This window comes from Miniopterus schreibersii, assembly GCF_964146895.1.
Source record: "Miniopterus schreibersii genome assembly, chromosome: 2".
In the NCBI taxonomy this organism is placed as follows: Eukaryota; Metazoa; Chordata; class Mammalia; order Chiroptera; family Miniopteridae; genus Miniopterus; species Miniopterus schreibersii.
The window spans coordinates 81,031,343-81,045,213 of record NC_138102.1 but is presented as its reverse complement, the minus strand read 5'-3'; the positions used below and the strand labels follow the sequence as shown (position 1 = coordinate 81,045,213).

At 36.6% G+C, this 13,871-nt stretch overlaps 1 protein-coding gene across 1 annotated transcript in view; it reads right to left on the bottom strand.

Annotated features, from left to right (window-relative positions):
• LRRC63 (leucine rich repeat containing 63) overlaps positions 1 to 13,871 on the bottom strand; it is a gene marked incomplete at both ends in the record, with an annotated part of 86,436 nt that overhangs the window by 60,884 nt on the left and 11,681 nt on the right. The window lies entirely within an intron of this gene.

The following is a 13,871-nucleotide window of genomic DNA, read 5'->3' as shown; positions in this document are numbered from 1 at the left end:
TCAAACTCTTCCAAAAAATCAAAATGAAGCAATACTTTCCAACTTATTTTATGAGGCCAACATTATCTTGATACCAAAACCTGACAAGGACAACACACAAAAAGGAAAATTACAGACCAATATCTCTGATAAATATAGATATAATAATCCTAAACAAAATATAGAAAATCAAATACAATACACTAAAAAGATAGTATATCATGGTGAAATGGTGTTATTTCCAGGGAAACAAGGATGGTTAAACATATGCAAATCAATCAATGTGATACACCACATTAACAAAATAAAGGATAAAAATCATATGAGCATCCCAATACATGCAAAAAAAAAAAAAAAAAAAAACCCAAACCAACACTTGACAGGATACAACTTCCATTTATGATTAAAATGCTCAATAGAGTGGGAATAGAAGGAATGTACCTCAACACAATATAGGCCATATTTGACAAACCCTCAACAAATATCACATTCAATGGTGGAAAACTGAAAGCTTTTTCTCTAAGATAAGGAACAAGACAAGGATGCCCATCCACTCTTACTACTGTTTTTCAACATAGTACTGGAAGTCCTAGCCAGCAATCAAACAAGAGAAAGAAATAAAAGATATACAAATTGGGAGGAAGAAGTAAAAGTGCCACTTTTTGTAGATGACATGATTCTTTATATAGAAACCCCTTATGACTCCACCAAAAGCTATTAGAAACAATAAACAAATACAGTAAAGTTACAGGATACAAAATCAATGTACAAAAAGCCATTGTGTTCCTATATAGTAACAATGAAATTTCCAAAAAGGAGAAAAAAAAAATCCCTTTGCAATTGCAACAAAAAGGTTAAAACACCAAGCAATAACATGGCCAGGCATGGCTCAGCAGTTGTGCATCACCTAGGACCCAGGAGATCTGTTTTATTTTCAGTCAGGGCACATGTCCAAGTTGTGGGCTGAATCCCCAGTTGGGGGAGTGCAGGAGGGAGCTGATCAATGACTTTCTTATCACTGATTTTTCAACTCTCTCTCTCTTCCTCTCTCTGAAATCAATGAAGATATATTTTTAAAAAACAAACAACCTACCAACAAATTTACCAAAGGATGTGAAAGACCTATACACTGAAAACTCCAAGCCACTGTTGAAAGGAAGTGAAGAAGATACAAAGAAATAGAAAGATATTTGAGTGCATGGATTGGAAGAATCAACATAGTAATAATGGCCATATTACCTAAAGCAATAGAGAGATTTAATGCAACCCCCATGAAAATCACATTGGCATTTCTCAAAGAAATAGAATAAAAAATCACCAAATTTCAATGGAACCACAAAAGACCTTGCATAGCCAAAGCAATCATGAGAAAAAAGACAAAAGATGGAATTATCACACTCCCTAACTTCAAATTATACAACAAATTTACAATAATCAAAACATTATGGTATTGACAGAAACACAGACACATGGACCAACTGAAAAGAACTGAGAACCCAGAAATAAACCCACATGTATATGGACTACTAATTATTGACAAAAGAAAAAAGCCAAAACATACAATGGAAAAACAAAAGTTATTCAATAAATGGTGCTGAGAAAATTGGAAAGTCGCATGCAAAAGCATAAAACTAGACTGCTATTTGACCCCATACACAAAAAATAATTCAAAATGGAACAAAGACCTAAATATAAGGCCTGAAACAATTATATACATAGAAAACATAGGTGCTCAACTTATGAAACTTGGTCTCAAAGAGGATTTTATAAGTATGGCCCCCAAAGCAAGGGAAGTAAAAATAAATGAATGGGACTATATCAAATTAAAAAGCTTCTGCATAGGAAAAAAAAAAGCAACCCATAAACAACAAGAAAAAATAATCAACAAAATAAAAGGCAACCAACGGAGATTCTAAGATGGTGGTGAATTGAGTGGAAGCTACACTGACACTCTCCCAGGACAAAACTGGAATTACAACTGAAACATAGAAAAACATCCTGGTTAGTCAACAGCAACTGAAAACTAGCTGGAGCGCACTCTCATAACCAAAGAGGAAAAGTGGAGACCACATAGAGACTGGTAGGAATTGCAAAGGCCCTAGAGCACTGGTTGGGCTCCCACAGGAAGCAGCTGAAGGCCTGAAAGGATATCTCAACTGTTGGGAGTTCCCACTGACAACTCTGGGGTATAACCCCCAAGCTGGGCTTCCCATTCAAGAACACTAGAACTGAGAAACATGCCCACATAACATCTGGCTGTGAAAAGCAGCAGAGTTTACATCTTCCAGGGAGAGACAGCTGGAAGTGCAGGTAACCTCTTAAAGGGCAAATGTACAAAGTTTTATGTGCAGCCACTCACCTTGGGCTCAAGCAGAGAGAGGGCAGTGTGAACTAGAGCTGTGTGAGGAGAGTCCAGGATTGCTGGCTTTGGGGAGTAGAGCTCAGAGGGCAGGCATCTGGATTCCTGTGCAGCATCATTCCCCCATAAGGCAGAGGACATCTTTCTCAGGCAGACATTTACCTTCCAAACTGCTCTTTACTGGGAGGGAAGCAATTGCACCATCCTTCTAGAAAACATTTCACCCCACCTTGTGAGGATTCTACAGCCTGAGGCTCATTAAGAGACTGAATAACAACCTCTGGGTGCTTTGAATCCTTCTCTGATATGCTTCTGGATCCAGGGCTTAGCAAAGCAGACCTTGATGCACATCTTGGTCCTGTCCAAACACCCCCAGCCCCAGCAGAGAAAACCACAAGCTGTGGAGTACAGAAAACGTCAAACAGGTTACTCAAGGCCAGTCACAAGAAGCATCTGACATTGGTCTGCACCAGTGACCATCTAAAAGACTGAGAGTCCTAGCAAATCTAACTAATATATAGAAACAAATCCAAATACATGGCCAAAATGGGGAGACAAAAAAACAAGTCCCAAATGAAAGAACAAAAGAAATCTCCAGAAGAACAGCTAAATGAAATGGAGATAAGCAACCTAGCAGATATAGAGTTCAGAATACTGATCATAAGGATGTTCAACAGCATAAGAAAATAAATGGAAACTATGAAGGAAATTAAAAATGACATAGTAGAAGTAAGAAAAATATTGGAAGAAGTAAATAACAGATTAAGGGAAGCTGAGGAATGGATCAACACATTAGAAGACAGGGTAGAAAAAAATCACTCAATCAGAGAAACAAAAACAAAAAAACAAAAATGGGAGGACAGTTTAAGGGAGCCTTGGGACACCATGAAACATAACAATATTCACATCATAGGAGATCCAGAAGATGTAGAAAGTAAGCAAGGCTTAGAGAACCTGTTTGAAGAAATAATGACAGAAAAACTTCCCTAACCTGGTGCAGGAAAAAGTCACACAAGTTCCAGAGGCACAGAGAGTCCCAAGCAAGAACCCAAAGAGGCACACTCCCAGAGCCATCATAATTAAAATGACAAAAATTCAAGACAAAGAGAGAATATTAAAGACAGCAATAAGTTGCCTGCAAAGTAGTTCCCATAATGTTGTCAGCTGATTTTTCACCAGACACTTTACAGGCCAGAAGGGAATGGCATGAAGCATTCAAGGTAATGCAAAACAAGGATCTGAAACCAAGACTACTCTATCCAGCAAGGCTATCACTAGAAATAGATTGTGAAATAAAGAGCTTCCCAGACAAAACAAGGCTAAAGAAGTTTATGACCACCAAACCAGCATTGCAAGAAATTTAAAAAAGGACTGCTGTATTAAGAAGTTGAAATAGAGAAAATGAGAAACACAGGTACTAATCCATTGCCATTTCACTTCTTTATGACTATCAATAATAACCTTAAATATAAATGAATTAAAGGCTCCAATTAAATGACATAGGATTGTTGAATGGACAAGAAAACAAGACCCAAATATATGTTGTCTACAAGAGATCCACCTCAGAACAAAGGACTCACACAGGCTGGAAAAAAAGAAGAAAGGAAGGAAGGAAGGAAGGGAGGGAGGGAGGGAGGGAGGGAGGGAGGGAGGGAGGGAGGAAGGAAGGAAGGAAGGAAGGAAGGAAGGAAGGAAGGAAGGAAGGGAGGGAGGGAGGAGAAAGAGAGAGAGAGAGAGAGAGAGAGAGAGAGAGAGAGAGAGAGAGAAAGAAAGAAAGAAAGAAAGAAAGAAAGAAAGAAAGAAAGAAAGAAAGAAAGAAGAAAGAAGAGAAAGAAAGAGAAAAGAAAGAAAGAAAGAGAAAGAAAGAAAGAAAGAAAGAAAGAAAGAAAGAAAGAAAGAAAGAAGGAAGGAAGGAAGGAAGGAAGGAAGGAAGGAAGGAAGGAAGGAAGGAAGGAAGGAAGGAAGGAAGGAAGGAAGGAAGGAAGGAAGAATGAACTTCTGGAGGGCTTTAAAGGAGAGATTGACAGCAATAAAGTCATAGTAGAGGACTTTAACACACCATTGACTTTACTGGATAGATCTTCCAGACAAAAAAATTAAAGAAACTGATTCTAAATGACACCCTAGATCAGATGGATTTATTGACATTTACAGAACGTTTCACCCCAAAGCTGCAGAATATATGTTCTCCTCAAGTGCACATGGGACATTCTCAAAGATAGAGCACCTGTTAGGACACAAAACAAGTCTCTACAAGTTCAAGAATATCGAAATCATATCAAGCATCTTCTCAGGTATTTACACCATGAAATACTATGCAGCTATAAAACAAAGGATTCCTTACCTTTGAGACAGCATAGTGGGACCTGGAGAGTATTATGCTAAGCGAAATAAGCAAGTGAGAGAAAGACAAATATCACATGATCTTAGTTATATGTGGAATCTAATGAACAAAATAAGCTGATGAACAAAATCATTCCAGAGACATAGGAGCATGGAACGTACTGACAAATCTCAGGAGGAAGGCAAAAGTAGGTGGATGTGGAGAGATCAACTTAAAAACTTATATGCATATATGCATGACCCATTGACACAGACAATAGTGTGGTGAAGGCATGGGGGGGGGTGCAGAGGGGAGGGGATGAATGGGGAAAAAAGGGGACATTTGTAATACTTTCAACAATAAAGATAAATAATATTTTTTTAAAAAGGCAATCAACAGAATGTGAGAACATACTTGCAAACAATACTTCCAATAAGGCACTAATACCGAAAATATATAAAGAACTTATCCAATTCAACAGCAAAAAGCAAAGAATTCATTAAAAAAAAAAAATGGATAGAAGACCTGAACAGGCAAATGGCCAACAAATATATGAAAAGATGCTTAATTTACTAGCTATAAGGCAATTTCAAATCAAACCTACAATGAGGTACTACCTCACACCAGTTATGATGGCTAGTGTCAACAAGAATAGAAATAACAAGTGTTGGAGAGAATGTTGAGAAGAACCCTCATACACTGCTGGTGATAATGTAAGTTAGTACAGCCAATATGGAAAACAGTATAGAGGATCTTGAAAAAAATTAAGAAAGAGTAACCAAACCCTCCTTCTGGATATCTATCTCCCCTCAAATTTGAAGCATTTTGTGAAAATACATGCACCCTTATGTTCATTGCAGCATTATTCCTGGTAGCCAAGACATGGGAACAACCTAAATGTGTTTAGATGGATTATTAGATAAGGAAGATGTAGTACATATATACAATGAAATACTACTCAGCCATAAGATAAAATACTGCCTTATGAGACAACATAGATGGATACTGAAAGTATCATGCTAAATCTGAAATAAATCAGATTTAGAAAAGGACAAGATTCATATGATTTTACTTATATGTGGGATATAAAACATAAAGCAACAAATGAACAAATAAAACAAACAAACAAATCACACTGACAACACACAGCAGTATAGTGGTTACTAGAGGGAAAGAGGGTAGAAGGAGGTTGGAGAAGGTAGAGGAGGACAAATACACTGTGATGGGAGGAGAGTAAACTTTGGGTGAAGTGCATACAATGCGATATATACATGACGTATTATAGTATTGTACACTTGAAACGTACATAATCTTATTAATCAATGTCACTCCAATAAATTTAATAATAAAAAATAAAGGATATCTAAAACAGAAAAAAAAAATGGCTTGTCCAAGTATACACCCAAGTGTGGCAAGAAAATATTTTGAAATTTTATTAAATATTTTTTACTTTCCCAGCCATTTTTGCTAATTATTTGCAGCAACATATTTTAAAATCTAGGTAATTTTTATGATATTGCTGCAGAGAGAGTTCATAACAAATCCTGAAACAAAGAAAACAATGTTCAGTTTTTAACTTCTAAAATAGGCCATATGTGCCTGTTTCAGATCAATAGGTGTGAAAGCTAACCACAGAATAAAGAAGGATGATGTATGGCATGCCATAGAGATTCCTTGTCTTAGGAAAGGAAATGGAGCAAGGAGAAGAGTGAGTTAAGACATAAATCTGTACTGGGTCCTTCACAGTCTAAGCCCAAGCACTTGGTTTTGAGGGGAAAGGAGGGAGATTAGGTAAGGAGGTGGTTAGAAATAGCCTGACAGATCACTGAAGAATCTAAGGGCCCCTAAACTCACCTAAAATTTTTCAAAGAGGGGACCACCAGGGTGAAAAAAATTTAATAAATCAAATATGGCAGCATGACTTATTTAGACTTATGATATGGAAAAGATCCAGAAGATAACTTATGTCACAGATGGTGATAACAGAAGAAGTAGTGAGTTCAGAAATTCATATTATTGCTATATTTGAAAGTTGTTGAGAGAGTAAATCTTAAAAGTTCTCATGACAAGAAAAAAATTATGACTATGTGAAGTGCTGAATGTTAACTGAACTAATTGTGGTAATCATACACAGTGCAATATAAGTAGGTTTACAGTTGTGAATACTCAAAATAGTTTATTCTTTTTTAAATTAAATTACTTTTTTTTTAATTTTTCAAAATATTACAGATGTTCTCTTTTCTCACCATTGACCACTTCCATCCACACCCAACCCCCAACCCACAGTCACTCACCATACTATTGTCTGTGTCCTTGGGTTATGTATATATGCATATAAATTCTTCAGTTTATCTCTCCCAACCCACCCACCAAACCACCCTCACCTTCACTCTGAGGTTAATCAGTCTGATCTCTGCTTCCATGTCACTGAACCTATTTTGTTCATCAGTTTATTAAGTTCTTTGGTCTCCATATATAAGTGAGATCATTCAATGTTTGTCTTACTCTGCCTGGCTTACTTTGCTTAGCATAATATTCTCCAGGTTCATCCATACTATCCCAGAGGGTACTAGATTATTCTTCTTCACAGCTGCATAGTATTCCATGGTGTAAATGTCCCACAGCTTTTTGATCCACTCATCTACTGATGGGCACTTGGGCTGTTTCCACATCTTAGATATTATAAATTGTGCTGCTATGAACATAGGGGTACATATATTCTTTATGATTAGTGTTTCAGGATTCTTAGGATATATTCCTAGAAGTGGGATCCCTGGATCAAAGGGAAGTCCATTTTTAATTTTTTGAGGAACCTTCATACTGTTTTCCATAGTGGCTGCACCAGTCTGTATTCCCACCAGCAGTGCACAAGGATTCCCCTTTCTCCACATCTTAGCCAGCACATGTCGTTTGTTGATTTGTTGATGGTAGCCATTCTGACAGGTGCGAAGTGATGCCTCATTGTGGTTTTAATTTGCATCTCTCTGATAATTAGTGACTGAGCATTTTTTCATATGTCTCTTGGCCATCTGCATGTCCTCTTTGGAGAATTGTCTATTCAGGGCTTTTGCCCATTTTTCAATTGGATTGTTTGTCTTTCTCTTGTTGAGTTATATAAGTTCTTTGCACACTTTGGAAATTAGCCTTTTATCAGATGCATCATTGACAAATATGTTCTCCCATACTGTGGGATTCCTTTGTATTTTCAGGCTGATTTCTTTTTCTATGTAGAAGCTTATTCATTTGATGTAGTCCCATTGGTTTATTTTTATTTGTTTCTCTTGCCCTAGGAGATGTATTAGTGAAAATTCCACTACATGAGATATCTGTGACTTTATTGCCTATATTTTCTTCCAGGACTGTTAAGGTTTCATAACTTACATTTAAGAGTTTTATCCACTTTGAATTTAATCTTGTGTATGAAGTAAGTTGGTGATCTAGTTTTATTTTTTTTTGCATTTACCTGTTCAATTTTCCCAGCACCATTTGTTGAAGAGACTGCCTTTACTCCATTGTATGCTCTTCCCTCCTTTGTCAAATATTAACTGACCATAACGGAGTGGGTCTGTTTCTGGGGTCTCTTCTCTGTTCCATTGATCTATATGCCTGTTGTACAAAGACCAGACTGTTTTGATTACAATGGCTTTGTAGTATAGTTTGATATCCAGTAATGTGATTCCTCCCACTCTGTTTTTCTTTCTCAAGATGGTTGTGCTATTCAGGGTCTTTTTTGGTTCCACATAAATTTTTGAAATATTTGTTCTAGCTCTGTGAAATATGTTGTAGGTATTTTAATAGGAATTGCATTGAATCTATAGATTGCTTTCGGTAGTATGGGCATTTTAATTGATATTAATTCTTCCAATCCATGACCATGGTATATTCTTCCACTTGTTTATATATTCCTCTCTTTCTTTTTTCGGTGTCCTGTTGTTTTCTGAGTACAGCTCTTTTACATCATTGGTTAAGTGTATTCCTAGGTATATTATTTTTTTATTTGCAATGGTAAGTGGTATTGGTTTTTTAGTTTCTATTTCTGAGAGTTCATTGGTGGTGTATAAAAATGACATCAATTTTCAGATGTTAATTTTGTATCCAGCTACCTTGCTGAATTCATTTATCAAATCTAATAGTACTTTGGTGGAACCTTTAGGGTTTTCTAAGTAGAATATCATGTCATCTGCAAATAATGACAGCTTTACTTCTTCCTTTCCAATTTGGATACCTTTTATGTTTTCTCCCTGTCTGATGGCTATGGCAAGGACTTCCAGGACTATGTTGAATAAGAGTAGTGAAAGCAGACAACCCTGTCTTTTTCTTGTTTTTAAGGGAAATGGTTTTAATTTTTTACCACTGAGCATGATGTTTGCTGTAGGTTTGTCATATATGGCCTTTATTATGTTGAGGTATGATCCCTTGCTTCCCACTTTGCTGAAAGTTTTTATCAGAAATGGATGCTGGATTTTATCAAATGCTTTTTCTGCATCTATTGATATGATCATATGATTTTTGTCCTTCATTTTGTTTATGTGATGTATCACACTTATTGATTTGTGGATGTTACACCAGGCTTGCATCCCCGGAATAAATCCCACTTGGTCATGGGGTATGATCTTTTTAATGTATTGCTAGATCCAGTTTTCTAGTATTTTGTTCAGGATTTTAGAATCTATGTTCATCAGGGACATTGGCCTGTAATTTTTTTCTTTGTAGTGTCTTTATCTTGTTTTGGGATTAGAATAATACTTGCCTCATAAAAAGACCTTGGGAGTTTTCCCTCCTCTTGAATGTTCTGGAATAGTTTGAGGAGAATAAGTATTAATTTTTCTTTGAATGTTTGGTAAAACTCATTTGTAAATCCATCTGGTCCAGGACTTTTTTTTTTATGGGAGTTTTTCATAACTGTTTCATTTTCATTAGTTGTTATTGGCCTATTCAGTTTTCCTAATTTTTCCTGATTCAGCTTTGGAAGATTGTATGCTCCTAGGAATCTGTCCATCTCATACATGTTGTACAGTTTGTTGGCATATAGTTGCTCATTGTATTTTCTTACAAGCCTTTGTATTTCTATTAAGTCAGTTCTTAATATCACTTCTTTCATTCTGATTTTATTTATTTGGGTCCTCTCTCTTTGTTTATTTGTGAGTCTGGCTAAAGTTCTTCAATCTTATTTATCTTTTCAAAGAACCAGCTCTTGGTTTCATTGATTTTTGTATTGTTTTTTAAGTCTCTATATCATTAATTTCTGCTCTGTTTTTTATTTCCTTCTTTCTACTTCCTCAGGGATTTTCTTGCTGTTCTCTTTCTAATACTTTAGGTGCTGTATTAAATGGTTTAGTAAAGCTTTTTCTTGCGGTATGCCTGTACTGCTTTGCTCTCAGGGCTGTCTTTGCAGTGTAGGATAGATTTGGGGTTGTTGTCTGTTCATTTTTGTTTTTTTCCAGAAAGTGTTTGATTTCTTCGTTGCTCTCATTGGTAACCCAATCAATCTTTAGTAACATACTATTTAGCTACCATGTGTTTGAATGTTTTTGAGTTTTTTATAGTGGTTGATTTCTAGTTTCATGCCATTGTGATCTAGGAAATGCTTGATATGATTTCAGTCTTCTTGAATTTGTAGAGACTTGCTTTGTGCCCTAACATGTGCTCTATTTTTGAGATTGTTCCATGTGCTCTTGAGAGGAATGGGTTTTCTGCTGCGTTGGGATGAAATTTTCTGAATATATCAATTAAATCCATTTGCTCTAGTGTGTCATTTAAGGTCTCTGTTTCCCTGTTGATATTTTTGTTGTGATGATCTGTCCAATGATGACAATGGGGTGTTAAATTTCCCCAATATGATTGTGTTGCTGTCAATCTCCCCCTTAAAGTCCACCAAAAGAATTTTTATATATTTAGGTGCTCTCATATTGGGTGTTGGTATATTTATAAGGGTTATTTTCTCCTTTAGTTTGATTGCTTTAGTATTATGACCTGACCTTCATTGTCTCTTGTTATGACCTTTCTTTTTAATTCTATTTTGTCAGAAATAAGTATTGCTACTCCAGCTTTTTTTTTTTTTTTTTTTTTTTTGGTTTCCATTTGCATGAAATATTTTTTTACATCCCTTCATTTTCAACTTGTGTGAATCTCTTGTTCTCAAATGGGTCCCTTGTAGAAAGCATATATTTGCATCCTGTTTTTTTATCTAGTCAGCTATCCTATGTCTTTTGATTGGAGCATTAATTCTTTTTTACATTTAAGGTTCCTATTGATATATACTTATTTAATGCCATTTTTTCCCCTTTATGCTGATGTACTTTTCCCTAAATATTTCTTCTTAAAGTGTCCTTTTAGTATTTCTTGCAGTGCTGGTTTGGTGATCTGAATTCCTTTATCCTTCTTTTATCTGGAAAGCTCTTCATTTCACCTTCAATTTTAAATGAGAGCCTTGCTGGATAAAGAAATCTTGGTTGCATGTTCTTGCTTTTCATTACTTTGAGAACTTCACGCCACTCCCTTCTGGCTTGAAGTGTTTCTGTTGAGAAATCTGTTCTCAGCCTTATGGGGGTTTCTTCATTGGTCACTGCTTGTCTCTCTCTTGCAGCCCTTAATATTGTCTCTTTGTCTTTAACATTTGCCATTTTAATTATGATATGTCTTGTAGTGGGTCTCTTTGGGTTCGTCTTGCTTGAAACCCTCTGTGCTTCCTGAAGCTGTATGGCTTTCTCCTTCACCAGTGTAGAGAATTTTTCTGTCATTATTTCCTCCCCCAAGTTCTCTATTCCTTGCTCACCTTCCTCCCCCTCCAAAACCCCTATGATGTGAATGTTGTTTTGCTTCATGTTGTCCCAAAGCTCCCTTAGACTTTTCTCATGCTTTTAAAGTGTTTTTTCTTTTTGCTGCTCTGATGGAGTAATTTTTTCTACCTTATCTTTTAAGTCACTTATTCTATCCTCTGCTTCATTGAGCCTGCTTTTATTTCCTTTCTGTGTATTCTTGATATCAGATATAGTATTCTTCATTTCTGCCTGGCTCTTAATTATCATACCTAGTTCTTTTTTCATGTTTTCACTATGGTCCTGGACCTTCACATTGTCTTGTGTTTCTCATTAATTTCTTTGAGCATCTTTATAACCATTACTCTAAACTCTATTTCTGATAACTTGCTTAACTCCATCTCATCAAGGCCTTTTTCTGGTGATTTTTCCTTTTCTTTAGTTTGGGGGTTGTTTCTTTGTCTCCCCATTTTAGTGACTCTTAGTGTTTGTATCTGTATTTTAGATATATTTGCTGTCTCCCAGTCTTGTGGGGTGGGATTTTGTAATGTAACCCAGTGGGACCCAGTGTAGTGTATGCTATCCCAGTTTCCCTCGGTGGAGGTCAAAAATCTCCAATTCACCCCACCAGCAGCTCTGGTAGCTAGAGTCCTGATCCTCCCCACTGGTGTCTCCAGGCTTTCCCTGTGAGCAGGAGATCTCTCTTCTCCTTCCCCACACCACACAGTTCAAATGTTTTCTGGGGATCTACACAATGCCTTACAGAATAGCAGAGGGTCTCTGTAGGTGGCTGCTTAGTGCAGCCCTCCAGACCCTTTATATTTGGGAGCCATACACTGTGCAACAGCCTTTCCTATGGTCAGCACCTGGTGTGAAAGATGCTTGTCATGGCCGCCATTAGAAGATTTGTTTCACTGGGCAGTTGTGGTCCCCTCCTCATAGGCACACTGTTCCCCTGGTTCTCTCTGCCCTCCACGCATGGGCTCTCCTTCCCTTCTCCTCTGTTCCAGGCTTGAGATCTCTGCTTTTGTGTGCCAGTTCACACTCCCAAGGGGAGGGAGCTTTGCAGCCTCTAACCCTCAGGCCTTGCAGCCCAGCACTGGCTTCAGGGAGAACTCCCCCTTTCTACCAGACTCTATGATGCTTCTTTAATGCTCCTTACTCAAATTTGTCCACTCAGGTATATCTCTCTTGTTTTTCCAATCTTGTTATGCAGTACTTTAGTGGTAAATCCATTCTGTGGTTGGGAGCAAGGGGGCTCTGCTTCTTGTCAGAATGCTGCCATTTTTCCTCCCCCAGAGTTTATTCTTGTATTATTATTTATTAATTATTGTATTATTTTTCATGTGAACAAAGTGTAAACTGACTTTTGCTCCACGCTGTATGCATGTATGTTTGTGTGTGTACACACACAGTTATATAAAATAACTACGTTGTATACCTTAAATTTATACAGTGTTATATGTCAATTATATCTCTGTAAAACTGAAGAAAAAAAGAAAGTTCTATCATTGAAGTGTTCCTTGTATAATCTCCTATTAAAGACATCTATTGAATCACTTTGTTATTTTTTTGGTTCTAGAATTTTATTTGATCATTATTTTTAAAAATAAAATATCACAATCTTTGGGAAAATTCTCCAGCTTTGAAAAAAATTTCCTGAATATAATAATCATAGTTGTTTTTAAATCCTTGTTTGAAAAATTCAATATCTGAATCTATGGGTCTGTTTCTATTGTTTGTTTTTTCTACTGGTTTCTCACACATTTTATCCTGTTTTTAAGATCCCTTATAAAATTTCATTTTGATGCTAACATTGAAGATGAAAATTTAAAGGGACTGGACAATGCTATCTCTCTCTACCAAGTGTTAGGTTTTCTTTGATTAGGCACAAGGTATCACTCTGATTTATAATTGGTTTTGAACTTCATTAGGAGTTATATAATTTAGTTTTGTCCTTTCTTGTAGAACATCATTCTTATTCCTCAGACATGGGTTCTCTCAGTCTTCAAATGAAAACCCACGGTGTTTACAAAGGCCCCTTCACTTTGGCAGAACTTGAACTTCAATAACTGTCTCCTGTGCAACTGTGACAATCTGTGCCATTTTTTAGCATCTCAGCTGATGTTTTCAGCTATGTTTCTTAGAGTATTTTCCTGTATTTGCACAGCTTAGAAATCAGCCAACACCCTTAAAGGAATTTGCAGATATTTGGATTCAGTTGTCTCTTCTCTGAGATTTTCCCCCTCAAGTCCCAGCTATATTAGCAGTCCTAAAGTCTGATTGCTATCACCTCAATCCAGTAGTACTATGAATTTCTATTTGTGCTCTATCCTATAAACCAACAAATGCCCCTGGCAAAATGCCAAGGTAAATGTAGAACTCATTCATAGGTTTGCCTTATTTTAAGGCTCATAGCCACTGTAGTCTTCTCTGTGATCGTTAATCTCCA